General features: G+C 36.0%; 1 pseudogene; it reads left to right on the top strand.

Annotated features, from left to right (window-relative positions):
* Positions 1-1,544: 1,544 nt before the first annotated feature.
* The window catches only part of LOC138395975 (large ribosomal subunit protein eL6 pseudogene), a 32,620-nt pseudogene continuing 23,207 nt past the window's right edge, over positions 1,545-10,957 (top strand).

Genomic DNA, 10,957 nt, shown 5'->3' with positions numbered 1-10,957 from the left:
GCATATAGCATCTGTATTAATTCCCTAGGGCTGCTATAACAAAGTGGCACAAACTGGGTGGCTTAAAACAATAGAAACTCATTTTCTCATAGTCCTGGAGGCTAGAAGTTTGAAATCAAGGTGTCAGCGGAGCCATGCTTTCTCTGAAGGCTCTAAGGAAGAATCTATTCTATGCCTTTCTCTCAGCTTCTGATGTTTCCTGAAATCCTTGACATTCCTTGGCTTCTAGATGTACCACTCAAATCTCTGCCTACATTGTCATATGGCATTCTCCCTGTGGGTCTCTGTCTGGCTTTTCTTCTCTTCTTATAAGGTCACCAGTATATCGGATCAGGGCTCACTCTAATTCAGTATGACCTCATCTTAACTTGATTACATCTGCAAAGACCTTATTTCCAAATAATAGGAAGGAGGCAGGTATTACATGGATACAGTCAAACAGGAGGAATTTAACCCCTAAACCTGTGCTAGGTACCAGGCTAGGACTTCAAAATATATTTTGGGGGCACACAATTCAATCTATAATAGCATCTATCTCAGAAACTTTGCTAATGTAATAAGAAAGAAAAGTTTGAGCCATTCTTCATTATTTTAATTACATGCAGACTACTTTTACATGTATCTATTCTTTCAGTAACTTGATCAGTATTAATGGTAAAGAGTGTATAATATGTGTGGCAATGTGTGTAGGGGAAAGAAAGAGAAAGAGAAAAAGTGAGCTATCAGAAATTAAGTGCTATCATGAGTCAGGCCTCAGTTAAATTGGCCATGTCCATTTATCCTGTTATGCATTAGTTAAATGTGCAGTAAGTAGATGAGATTCACATTATAAAACAATGTGGGCAGAAGTCTGGTCTCCCTATTCTTTGAGTGGCGGCATTTTCTTCTCTGGATTTTTGATCATGTTTATCTTGCTTTTTGTTGTTTTTGCAATCATTGGTTCTCAAACTTGCAATTAAAAGTTAAGTAGAAGTTTTTGTTTATTTTGCAGCAGTATTCTTAAATATTTATGAAGGATCTTAAGACTGACTCGCTTTGAGGAAATATAGATGAATTAATAATTGATGTGGCTGCTTTGCAGAAAATTAAAGGTTGGAAGCACGTGTTAAAAAATTAAATCATCCATGGCTAAGACAGCAGATGTTATTTATTTAAAATCTTGCAAAAATGTACAATTAGGTTCATTTTTAAGTCCAAGTCAACTGAATACTTAATGATTTCAACTTTTCAGATTCTAAAACCTGAGGCTAGTCAAAGACTAGACAATAAAGGAGAAAGAGAAATTTCAACTTCTTATCCCAGAATTTTTAAGAATGCTACTTAATTCACACAGAAAAGAAAGTAAAAAGAAAATAAGAATTGGGATGTTCTATAGTACATGGGCCTAGAGACAGGACCCATTTAAAGTTTTAGCATTTGTTTATAGTTATAGAAATCACATTGCTTACTCGCCATTTGGGCACAAAAAATTTTTAGAGAGTAATTGTATCTCTTACATATGGACATTATTTATGTATTTAAAGTAAAAAAAATGAAAGACAAAGATGCTAAAAAATGTTGAGTTAAAAAAGCCTGCCGCAACTGAGCAAAGACAGTTCCAGCAGCTGGAGGAGGAGGAGTTCACACTTTTGCACAAGATTTATGGAACTTGCAATCCTGTCTGGAAGTATTATTTAGAGGGCAACCTTTCTATAAAAGATTAGCAATTTTATTTCTGCCTAGAGAATGAGAGAGAGTTTACCCACTCCCTCTCAGACTATTTTAGAGGCCAAAGAGTGAAAAGCATAACCTCTATAAGTCCTCACCAAAAGACTCATTTTCCTATCTGAAAAGAAAAAAAAAAAAATTGCAGAGTAAGTTTAATGAGCAAAAAACTATGCTACTACTGAAAGTTGTCTAGTCTTTTTGAAGGTATCATTTTTAAAAGGCATTTATTCATCTAGCCAGATTTAGAGCCTCTTTTATTCCTTTGCAATAAAATACTCCATAACTTGATGGATCCTGTTTTACAATTCTGTTTTACCCACCTCTGCTACCGAAAGATCCCTGCAAAACACCTGTCCTAAGAATGATTAGTGCCATCAACTTGCAATACACAGGGCAGTACTTTATATATTCATTAAAAATATGAATCAGGAAAAGCTTTCCTGGGTTCCCTAAAGAGTGAGAATTTTAATATTTCTAATATGAGCAGATTTTGAAGGCCATGTGTATCCCTGGTGTATTTGGAGTGGTCTGAAATCTGAAATATTTCCCCCAATTTACCAGAATCAACTATTTTTCTGAAGATTTCATTTAATTTAAACTCTTTTATGTGTTTGGTTGATCCTATCAAATTTCTTATATTTCCTGTTGGTTTTATCACACACAAAAAAGAAAGTTATGTTTCCATCATAGTATTGATTGAAATCCTCATTATATGACTCTCCCTGACTCAGAGAAACATTCTGGATTTGAAGAAGTGGTTTCTCAATAGTCTCCTGAATGGAAGGTCAACAAATGCCCTTGCTCCATTTCGTTCCTTTTAGTGTTCTTTAGTCACTTGATGTAGGTCACTGAGCTTTTGTGTCTCCATAGAGAGCTGATGTACCTGTACATCTCATTGCTTCTTACATTACCAAATAATTTTTTGTATTCAATCCAAGCAAGACAAATTTTTCTATTTTTCCCTGAATACCTAGTACCTGTCTCTCTTCAAATTAAATAACCCTGGGATTCTACTACTGCATGCTCCTCAAAATTTGCTTACACATATCTTTGCCCACAGTTCACTATGAAATGAAAATATTGTGCTACTAAATAATTGGCATCCTCCAGGTATTTAAAATTATGACAGTGTCTTCCAAGCATTGTTAGGTGGTACGTCCTGTTGGTATAATCTCTGCAACAATGCTATAAAAAAATAAATAAATTTGCTCAAGATTTAACCAATGTATTCAAGGAAAAACAACAGAAATGCTTTCAAAGCTTAGGGAAAAAAATGTACTGGGATTGTTCACCTGGTTGCCCTTATGTTAGTAAGCTCTCTCTGCATTGTGATTGAAATATGAGTGCAGCTGCTCAGTACTCCCAAAGAAGGTAGAATTTTAAAATATAGAATTAATTTTAATAGGAGTAATTTAGGTTAGAAATTAAAATAATCTTCCTCATCTTAATGCTGTAGTGCATACTGTGACAAGCCGCCCATATTCCCCCTTCGAGATATTGGGACTTATTTCCCCAGGTGCTAGAAGAGTAGCCTTAACTGTTTAGCCCCCTCCAGAAACTGCCCTTACGAAAGTGCCCTGGACTAGAAGGAGCTGTCTTGCCTGACCGCAAGGCTCCTTCCTGAGGCAGAAGCACGTACTGACTGTCATAATGTAGAGAGTACACGGCATTAGCTATACGTAACTATATAGTGTAAACTGTGCAGTATCCTAGATAGCATATAGAATAAAGCATATAAAGATCCAGCCCCCTCCCTGAAGAACGGGATAACTCTTTGTTATCAAGATAGTATCACAGCTCCAGCTTCTCTTTTTGTCTGTCTGTTTGGGCTGCCATAACAAACTACCATAGACTGGTGGCTTATAAAACAAAGACATTTGTTTCTCACAGCACCGGAGGCTGGAAGTCTGAGGTCACAGTGCTGTCATGGTGGTGGTCAGGTTCTGGGAAGGACACTCTTCCGGGCTGCAGACTGCCAACTTCTTCTTGTAGCCTCACATGGCACAAGGAGCTAGCCATGGTCTGGCCTCTTTACAAGGGCAGTAATCCAATTCAAGAGGGCTCCAAATGCCATCAAACTGAGGATTAGGTTTTAACACAAAGCATTCAGTCCATGGCACTGTCCTCCCATCCTGCTACCTCCCCTACTTCTTCCTTCCATCTCCTCCCCTGCCCTCTCTTTACTCACATTCCTGATTCATTCCCTTTCCTTCTCCTCCCCTTTCTCCCCACCCCTTCCCCTGTCTTCCCTTCCCTTCATTTCCTGAGAGCAATGCTGCTTGTCATCTCAGACTTGGCTTTCCAGGGAACACAGCTGCAACCAATGCTTTAAAAAGATGAAAATTTAACCCAAATGAGTTTGTGAGATTCCTATTCTAGAGAAGATTTTAAAAGAGTAAAATAAGTGATTATCTTTCTGAAGTCACTTAAGTCTGAACCAACCTAGAATTCTTCATATTAACTGATGTTGATAATTAAGGGGGGTTGAAACAGCTAAAAATCAGTCAAGGCACAGGTAACAATGATTCAGTGGCAGAGTGTAAGTATAGCTCTTGTTAAAAACAAAAAGTAGTTTCACAAGTGACCTGTCTCTGTATACTTCCAACATTCTTTTATTTTTCCATTAACAGTTGTCTTTTATTGTTAATTTTTCTTACTTTGAAACGATACAAATATTAATCTTCACCTTAATATAAATACAATGTGCAGTACCTGCTTTATAAAATCTCTGTATTAGATTCCCTTTTGAGACGTAAATTACAATTATTTTAATAAGGGCCTAGAAGCTTACTATATCCACTATTGTCAAAAGAACCACACACAGCATTAGAAAGCATCAGCAACCCCAAAATTTGGGTGCTCACAATCACCAACAGGCCCTGGGCACTTAAGCTGGTAGAAAAACATCAGGTACTAAGAGGTTCTGCATTGCCAACACAGTCTCTTATCTCTGTTTAAAATAGAAAAGTATCACTCAGACACCCATTTTTTTTTTTTAAGTTTTCAAACTTGTTTAACTTTCACATTATTCTGAATTCATAAGCAGCTGGTTTGCATTTAAAAAATCCTGCCATCATTTCAGAACGGCTACCCATGTCAAAAAGGACAGCATGTATCTGAGCTGAAAAAGTGTGTTCTCCCTTACATTTTAGTATCCTTGTCTCATTACACAGTTAACGTTCTGTTTCGCCATCTAATGTAACGTAATGTGACAAGTGAAATTTGAGGAAAGAAATCATTTTTTATATTATGTAGCTACTTTCTATTTGAAAAGCGGATATCTATCTCCACATCCCTGAATGCACCAAACAGCACCACAGCTTACGCCAACATCTGCTTGCAGATACTGGTTAATGAGTTGATGGCTGACTTTTTAAAAATCTGAGTAGCTTGGCATATCACATTCCACCAAAAAATTGTGACATATGATGTTTTATAGCTTCCAATTTGCTTAAAAAGGCTGTTTTTCTTGTGTAGCATCTTTTCCTGTCTTGTTTATATATTTTACCACCTACATGGATTCACACAAAAATATTGAGTTCTTTTTCATTTCCTTAATTAAGACAAACTACATAATTCCATGAATGCCAATGGGAAAAAAATATTGCTAAGTTCTGTTCCTTCTAAGATAAAAGCACAGAAAAAGATGATCTAAGACTGTCTCAGCTTCCCATATGTTCTAATCTTGAAGAGAATGTACTTCTTTTCCCCAGTCGATGTAGTGCCCAAGAATTTCTGGGTGCAAATTTATCATTCTCCCTCCAATAGCACACATATCTCAATATTTAGATGTCTTCATACAGCTTTAGCACATTACATGGTAAGTGTTTATTAACTCTTCTGAAACTTTAAAAATTATATCAACTATTAATTTAACATTAAAGCTATCTCATAACAGAGGATCAAAATATTGACATTGAATCCAATGTCATCCAATTCATTGACATTGAATCCAATGCTCTGATCCTCTACTACTGCCCTTACTGTTGTTTACATCACCACTATTATTAGCTCTGTGTTCATCTTTTGATTTGTACCTCATTGACTCTGAGTTAAAACAATGTAAATCTCCTATGGGGAAAATTTCTCAAAGTTTAAGACAGTATCCTTTCCTTATTTAAAGATATTAACTTTCATGGAAAGTAGTGATGTTAAGCAGATAAATGACATCAAAATTCTTAAAAAGTCTGTTCTAACCTATTTAATTTTTATAAATCATCAATTGTATAACTGTAGACCAGAATTTGGAAATTCCAGTTCCTTATTACAGGATTAATCCAGCATATCATCTGTTTTTGTATGGCCCACAGGCTAAAAATGCTTTTTACATTTTTAAATGGCTACATTTTAAGCAGTTATATAAGTACCTAATAATATCCTTGATACTTGACCCAAAAAGTCTAAAAGATTTAATATGTGTCCCTTTAAGAAAACATTTGCTAGTCCCTGATTTGGAGGAAAGGACCACTGTGCCTTTATTACTGGCATATACTTTTCTATGGGAACTGTGCTCATGGAGTCAGAAATTACTTTCCTCAGAAAACATAAGCAGATTGGATGAGTGTAGGAAGGGAATTTTCAGGAAAAGCTTAGGTTTATTTTCCTATTTGTGTTCTATTTTTATGTGTTTTGTCATCTTTTAGTTGTCAATCCAGTACTTTGTTTTTCCCCATTTCTTCAATGTCTTTTTTCAGACAAAAATATCATCTTTCTTATAGAATATAAACTACAACACATATTTCATGTATTTGTGGGCAAGTGGGGACTGTAATGTTGTCCTTTTTCTACCTGATAAACTCTAATGATATTGTTACTAATGTTGAGATAATTGAATAATGATACACCTGAATAAAATTAAAAATAAATTAATAATATAAATGTAAATAAATTTTAAAAAGAGATAGATGGTGGACTTTTCTCCCATAGCTAAGAATTGGGTAGGGGCATAAAATTTGTATAAACCAAAAACATGCTAATAATTGACATGAATTACCAACTTAGATAATGTGCTCATTTAGTAAAATTTCAGTTTTGTTAAAGATTGAAAAAGATTGAAAAGATTACCCTGTTCTTAGAGTATTTTGACATAAATATTTGACTTGATTATATCAATAAGTTTGTTATTGATGCTTGTGGACACTGAATTTGGGGACGCTTCCTCAAATTTCAAGGTGTCTTCTTTTATAAAAAAGCAATTTTTCTGTCTATGTGAATGACCTTTTTGATGTTCCGGTTGTATGACTCTGCTCTAAATAAGCAATATTTTAAATCTAGATAAGTAAATGCCTTTTGGAGTGTCAGGAATTCTGTATTGTGATTTTTAAGTTATTACACAAGTTTATAATAATGTTTCAAGAGAGTTGAACACTATACTAGATATTTCATTTTTGAATCAGAACAAGTAATGCATTCCATGTCATACAGGTCTGGCTGCCTAGGCTGTTCAAAATGAAAAAAAAAATAAACATAAACCCTAAATTTTGATTCTTTGGAAATAGAAAACAAGATGGATGACATCTGAAAAATAACTTAAATCCCTCATTTTAGAGAAAAAAGGATCTGAGGCCTAGGGCAATAAAGAGAGATCTCTGCAGCCTCTTCCAACACTTGGCTGCTGTGATTTTTATTTCTAAATGAGTAAACATGAGCTTTTAAATTTTTTTTCACACTTGGAGCAGAATAAAATAGTATCTAATGTAATTCAAAACAGCCTTAGTAAGTCGTCGTGCTAGTATCATAACATTTCTTTTTTTAGTACATCTTTCTTCCAAAGTCAGTTTTTCATTTAGCACCAAAAGAGACCACATTGCAGCACTCAGAAAAGAAATAAAGGTTTTATTTTTAAAGAGTGTTAAGTCTACAAGTGACTAAAGAGTCTTTGATACCAAAAATACCCTAGGTAAAAGGGGAAATCTTTCAGTTTGAACAGTATGCAGTCATAAATGTGGCAGACTTTCTATTAGCCCAGACTCCGGGAAGAACAGTTGGAGAGGCGGCAGCTCTTTGCTAAGGCGCACAATACACATCACAGGGAGTTACAGAATAAGAACTCTTCATTCTCCCATTTGTATGAATACACGTGTACACACACACTCTCGCATATGCACATACACATTCACATACTCACACCCACACATTCTCATGCATAAATAGCACATACATACGAGGGCTGTCCGGAAAGTATCTAGCCACTGTTAATGTAACAAGAACATATTATAAGGCTGGATACTTTCCGGACAGCCCTTGTACATAGACTCAGAGATGTACACATCCAGTTTCATGGACATACATACACACATGAACACACATACACACACATGAATTATTAGATACCACAAGTAACTGCAGTAATGATAACTATAATTTGAAGTATGTTCCTTATATGCATTATTGGTCTTATTTGATCTAATAAAATGTCTTGCCACCATATTGAAAAATAGCATCTTATTAATACAAAGATGGTAGAATCTTGGTCAAGCCAAGACTGTATCAACATAATGACAATAACAATACAATTCAAAAATCGTATGTCTAGGAAAACGTGGCTCCTTGTCTGTTTTGGGGAAAGGCTAGGTGATTCACCTCTGGCAGGTCGCTCTGTTTCCTCATCTGTGAAATGTAAGGGCTGAACTACATTTCTTCTACGTGTTCTTCAAGGCTTCTTACAGCTCCCATACTCTTGGAACACATACTTATATTTGCATATTAACGAGAGTTATGAGTTCTTATTGGCTAACCCTGAATGGTCGGCCAAAGCATTTGATTAAAACATTTACTACACACCTGAATATTCTGCATGAGACAAATTATAGTGTTTTCCATACAAAACATTTAATTTGGGCCTAAACTAAGCAGGAAAATGGTTGATCAACACACTTACCCTGAGCTTGACCACATGAGTGTTTAGAGAGATCTTTAATCCTTAGAAGTTATCAATAATAAACCATTTATTTTACCATTAAACATATAATTTATTAAGGCAATCACTGTCTTGGGTGCTGAACAGACATCATGCATGTTAAGCAAACTCCAGATAGTAACAGTGAAGTGATAGCTGTATATTAAAAGCAAAATTTCCTTGTTTGAGCTTCTTTGAAAGTTATACCTGACATTAATATTATACTTCACTCACTCAGTATCATTTTAATATTGGATATTCTTTCAAAATCTTTCAGATTTGAGAAAATTAATGGTATGACTTAAATACTATTGTATATTTATTTCCTCTCTCATATGAAAAAAAATCAGTGAACTATCCACACTTATCATAAAATATCAACTGTTGAGTTCCTCATATAATCAGATGATTTAATACTTTAAGTTAGCACCTCTAACAACAGTGATTAAAATTACTGTTCCCAGCTATCAGAGACAGTACTAAAGCACAGAGAGAGGTAACCTGCCCAAGCTCACCTAGCCAGACAGATCCAAGGTTGGAATCCAGTTTTGATTGACTCTGAACCACTGCCTAACCCTGGCGTGAATGCGCACAGAAGTCTATATGAACAAAGACACTCTCCTGGAGTTTCTAGGAAGCCAGTCTGTCCATGGGATCCTATGCTGATAATAGAAAATGCAGTCTCTTCTTATCTTCTAGAGAGTGGTTCCTGATCCTGTTTGCTTATTACAATCACAAAAAAAGATTTCAAGAAAATGAGTGGGTCCCATCCAAAACCAATTATCAGGAGGCAGGGCCTAGGCCTTGGTATTTTTTTCAGTGCTGCCCAGATTTTGAAGCACAACCCAAGTTGAGGATCACTGTTTTGACCAGTGGTTGGTTCTTAAAGTATAGTTCCCAGGTCAGCAGCACCAGCAATATCTGGGAACTCGCAAATTCTCTGGCTTCACCACAGACCTACCAAGTGAAAACTCCGGGGCTGTGGCTTTATTAAGCCCCCCCTGGTGATTCTGACACACATTAAAGTTTGAGGATCACTGCCCTCTAGGTCAAGGGTTCTGGAGATGTGCTTTAACACATTTTATGCCTTTGACAAGCCTAAGAATCAACAGGGAATCTTGTTAAAATGCAGAGTCTAATTCAGGGCTTCTGAGTAGAGCCTGAGATTTTGCATTTCTAACAAGCTTCCAGGTGATGCAGATGCTGTCCACAGATGACACTTTGAGCAGAGCTGGCTTCCAGTCTACTTCTAAAAATTTGCATCACCAATGTCAATTTTCCATTCAAGGTAATAATTTGATATTAAAAAGAGGACTCTTAAAAGATCTCTCCCAGAAGTAATAGACAAGAGAACACAAATTTTCCTCTATAGCACATGAGATGCAGCAAATGAGAGAAGATCAAATGGGTTGCAAATCTAGTTCTGGATAACTCTGGACAAGTCCCATGACTTAGTTGTGTTCATTTCTCTTCCTTTTTATAATAAATAATTTCAAGTAGATTATTTTAAAGTCTTTTTGAGCTCAAAAGCTGTTGTGTGTTGCTATGATTGGAATGTTTATATCCCACCCCCCCACCACAAAATTCATATGTTGAAACCCTAACCCTCAAGGTGATGGTATTAGGAGGTGGGATGATGGGAAGGTGATTATGTCATGAGGACAGAGCCCACATAAATGGAATTAGTGCCTTTATAAAAGAGGCCCCAGAGAGCTAGCTCACCCTTCCACCACATGAGGACACAGCAAGAAAATGCCGTCTATGAGGAAGCAGGCCTTCACCAGAGCTTGACCATGCTGGGACCCTGGTCTCAGACTCCCGGGCTCCTGAACTGTGAGAAACAAATTTCTGTTTTTCATAAGCTACTCAGTTTATGGTACTTTGTTATAGCAGCCTGAATGAATTAAGACAGGTATGTAATTAACTTTGTATTACTCTCTACTGAGCACTCAAAGTGCTTCCATAAAATCTGCTTGGAAAACTCTTTTGAGTGCAGAGACTGTGATTTGTAAATTTTTAAGACCCTACAGCATTCTCATGGTGCTTGGCTACTTGACCTACTATGGTACTTGACCTACTATGGTAGGTTCTTCTAACTGTTTGTCGGAAGCACTAGATGCCAATTATAAACTATTTTCTCAGAAGACTGTTCAATTTTTAAAATAATAGCTAGATTTTCATTTTTTTTTTTTTTTACTTTGTAGAGATTATCTTTTTTTGCACTAATGAGAAAGACACATACACTGAAAGATGTTGTTTTAAGTAACCACAAAAAAGGCTTGCACAAAGCATCTGCCCTATTGCATGACTAATGGAGTAACCTCTTTATGCTTATGTAATCCACACAGTGGG

Source organism: Eulemur rufifrons, chromosome 15, assembly GCF_041146395.1.
Source record: "Eulemur rufifrons isolate Redbay chromosome 15, OSU_ERuf_1, whole genome shotgun sequence".
Taxonomy (NCBI): domain Eukaryota; kingdom Metazoa; phylum Chordata; class Mammalia; order Primates; family Lemuridae; genus Eulemur; species Eulemur rufifrons.
Note: the sequence above shows the minus strand (reverse complement) of the source record. Positions and strands in the feature narration are given on the sequence as shown.